This window comes from Oncorhynchus gorbuscha, unplaced genomic scaffold (genome assembly GCF_021184085.1).
Source record: "Oncorhynchus gorbuscha isolate QuinsamMale2020 ecotype Even-year unplaced genomic scaffold, OgorEven_v1.0 Un_scaffold_4523, whole genome shotgun sequence".
NCBI classification, from domain to species: domain Eukaryota; kingdom Metazoa; phylum Chordata; class Actinopteri; order Salmoniformes; family Salmonidae; genus Oncorhynchus; species Oncorhynchus gorbuscha.
This window is the reverse complement of record NW_025748522.1, coordinates 30,570-33,818: the sequence shown is the minus strand read 5'-3', so window position 1 is coordinate 33,818 and position 3,249 is coordinate 30,570.

Sequence of the window (3,249 nt, the reverse complement as noted above, 5' to 3'; positions counted from 1 at the left end):
AAATCTGTCTGTCGGGCGCAGTCAGTGTGGGAAATGGAATCACACGAAACCAAGAGGAAAATCTGTCTGTCGGGCGCAGTCAGTGTGGGAAATGGAATCACACGAAACCAAGAGGAAAATCTGTCTGTCGGGCGCAGTCAGTGTGGAAATGGAATCACACGAAACCAAGAGGAAAATCTGTCTGTCGGGCGCAGTCAGTGTGGGAAATGGAATCACACGAAACCAAGAGGAAAATCTGTCTGTCGGGCGCAGTCAGTGTGGAAATGGAATCACACGAAACCAAGAGGAAAATCTGTCTGTCGGGCGCAGTCAGTGTGGGAAATGGAATCACACGAAACCAAGAGGAAAATCTGTCTGTCGGGCGCAGTCAGTGTGGAAATGGAATCACACGAAACCAAGAGGAAAATCTGTCTGTCGGGCGCAGTCAGTGTGGAAATGGAATCACACGAAACCAAGAGGAAAATCTGTCTGTCGGGCGCAGTCAGTGTGGAAATGGAATCACACGAAACCAAGAGGAAAATCTGTCTGTCGGGCGCAGTCAGTGTGGAAATGGAATCACACGAAACCAAGAGGAAAATCTGTCTGTCGGGCGCAGTCAGTGTGGAAATGGAATCACACGAAACCAAGAGGAAAATCTGTCTGTCGGGCGCAGTCAGTGTGGGAAATGGAATCACACGAAACCAAGAGGAAAATCTGTCTGTCGGGCGCAGTCAGTGTGGAAATGGAATCACACGAAACCAAGAGGAAAATCTGTCTGTCGGGCGCAGTCAGTGTGGGAAATGGAATCACACGAAACCAAGAGGAAAATCTGTCTGTCGGGCGCAGTCAGTGTGGAAATGGAATCACACGAAACCAAGAGGAAAATCTGTCTGTCGGGCGCAGTCAGTGTGGAAATGGAATCACACGAAACCAAGAGGAAAATCTGTCTGTCGGGCGCAGTCAGTGTGGAAATGGAATCACACGAAACCAAGAGGAAAATCTGTCTGTCGGGCGCAGTCAGTGTGGAAATGGAATCACACGAAACCAAGAGGAAAATCTGTCTGTCGGGCGCAGTCAGTGTGGAAATGGAATCACACGAAACCAAGAGGAAAATCTGTCTGTCGGGCGCAGTCAGTGTGGAAATGGAATCACACGAAACCAAGAGGAAAATCTGTCTGTCGGGCGCAGTCAGTGTGGAAATGGAATCACACGAAACCAAGAGGAAAATCTGTCTGTCGGGCGCAGTCAGTGTGGAAATGGAATCACACGAAACCAAGAGGAAAATCTGTCTGTCGGGCGCAGTCAGTGTGGAAATGGAATCACACGAAACCAAGAGGAAAATCTGTCTGTCGGGCGCAGTCAGTGTGGAAATGGAATCACACGAAACCAAGAGGAAAATCTGTCTGTCGGGCGCAGTCAGTGTGGAAATGGAATCACACGAAACCAAGAGGAAAATCTGTCTGTCGGGCGCAGTCAGTGTGGAAATGGAATCACACGAAACCAAGAGGAAAATCTGTCTGTCGGGCGCAGTCAGTGTGGAAATGGAATCACACGAAACCAAGAGGAAAATCTGTCTGTCGGGCGCAGTCAGTGTGGAAATGGAATCACACGAAACCAAGAGGAAAATCTGTCTGTCGGGCGCAGTCAGTGTGGAAATGGAATCACACGAAACCAAGAGGAAAATCTGTCTGTCGGGCGCAGTCAGTGTGGAAATGGAATCACACGAAACCAAGAGGAAAATCTGTCTGTCGGGCGCAGTCAGTGTGGAAATGGAATCACACGAAACCAAGAGGAAAATCTGTCTGTCGGGCGCAGTCAGTGTGGAAATGGAATCACACGAAACCAAGAGGAAAATCTGTCTGTCGGGCGCAGTCAGTGTGGAAATGGAATCACACGAAACCAAGAGGAAAATCTGTCTGTCGGGCGCAGTCAGTGTGGAAATGGAATCACACGAAACCAAGAGGAAAATCTGTCTGTCGGGCGCAGTCAGTGTGGAAATGGAATCACACGAAACCAAGAGGAAAATCTGTCTGTCGGGCGCAGTCAGTGTGGAAATGGATCACATGAAACCAAGAGGAAAATCTGGTCTGTCGGGCAGTCATGTGGAAATGGAATTACACCTAAACCAAGAGGAAAATCTGTCTGTCGGGCGCAGTCAGTGTGGAAATGGAATCACACGAAACCAAGAGGAAAATCTGTCTGTCGGGCGCAGTCAGTGTGGGAAATGAATCACACGAAACCAAGAGGAAAATCTGTCTGTCGGGCGTAGTCAGTGTGGAAATGGAATCACACGAAAACCAAGAGGAAAATCTGTCTGTCGGGCGCAGTCAGTGTGGAAATGGAATCACACGAAACCAAGAGGAAAATCTGTCTGTCGGGCGCAGTCAGTGTGGAAATGGAATCACACGAAACCAAGAGGAAAATCTGTTCACTGGGCTTAGTCAGTATGGAAAATGGAATCACACGAAAACCAAGAGGAAAATCTGTCTGTTTCCATGCAGTCAGTGTGGAAATGGAATCACACGAAACCAAAAGGAAAATCTGTCTGTCGGGCGCAGTCAGTGTGGAAATGGAATCACACGAAACCAAGAGGAAAATCTGTCTGTCGGGCGCAGTCAGTGTGAAATGGAATCACACGAAACCAAGAGGAAAATCTGTCTGTCGGGCGCAGTCAGTGTGGGAAATGGAATCACACGAAACCAAAAAGGAAAATCTGTCTGTCGGGCGCAGTCAGTGTGGGAAATGGAATCACACGAAACCAAGAGGAAAAATCTGTCTGTCGGGCGCAGTCAGTGTGGGAAATGGAATCACACGGAAACCAAGAGGAAAATCTGTCTGTCGGGCGCAGTCAGTGGGAAATGGAATCACACGAAACCAAAAGGAAAATCTGTCTGTCGGGCGCAGTCAGTGTGGAAATGGAATCACACGAAACCAAGAGGAAAATCTGTCTGTCGGGCGCAGTCAGTGTGGAAATGGAATCACACGAAACCAAGAGGAAAAGCCTCCAGAACAGAGGCAGCAACAACAAAAAAGGCAAGGAACGAGGAAGAACCAAAAACAGCATAAACAAAGAAAACAGGGTCTCCATTCCCCCAGTCTGCCTGTATTAAACAGGGATGGTGCACACAGACACACAGTGAAGGACCAATTCCAACTCATGTCAGTCAGAAACTACTGTATCACATTGTCTAAGGGTGACTGACCACACTTGGGGTCAATCAGTAGTCATGGAAACAGAGCATTTTATCTGTTATTAAAACAGGTGCTTCA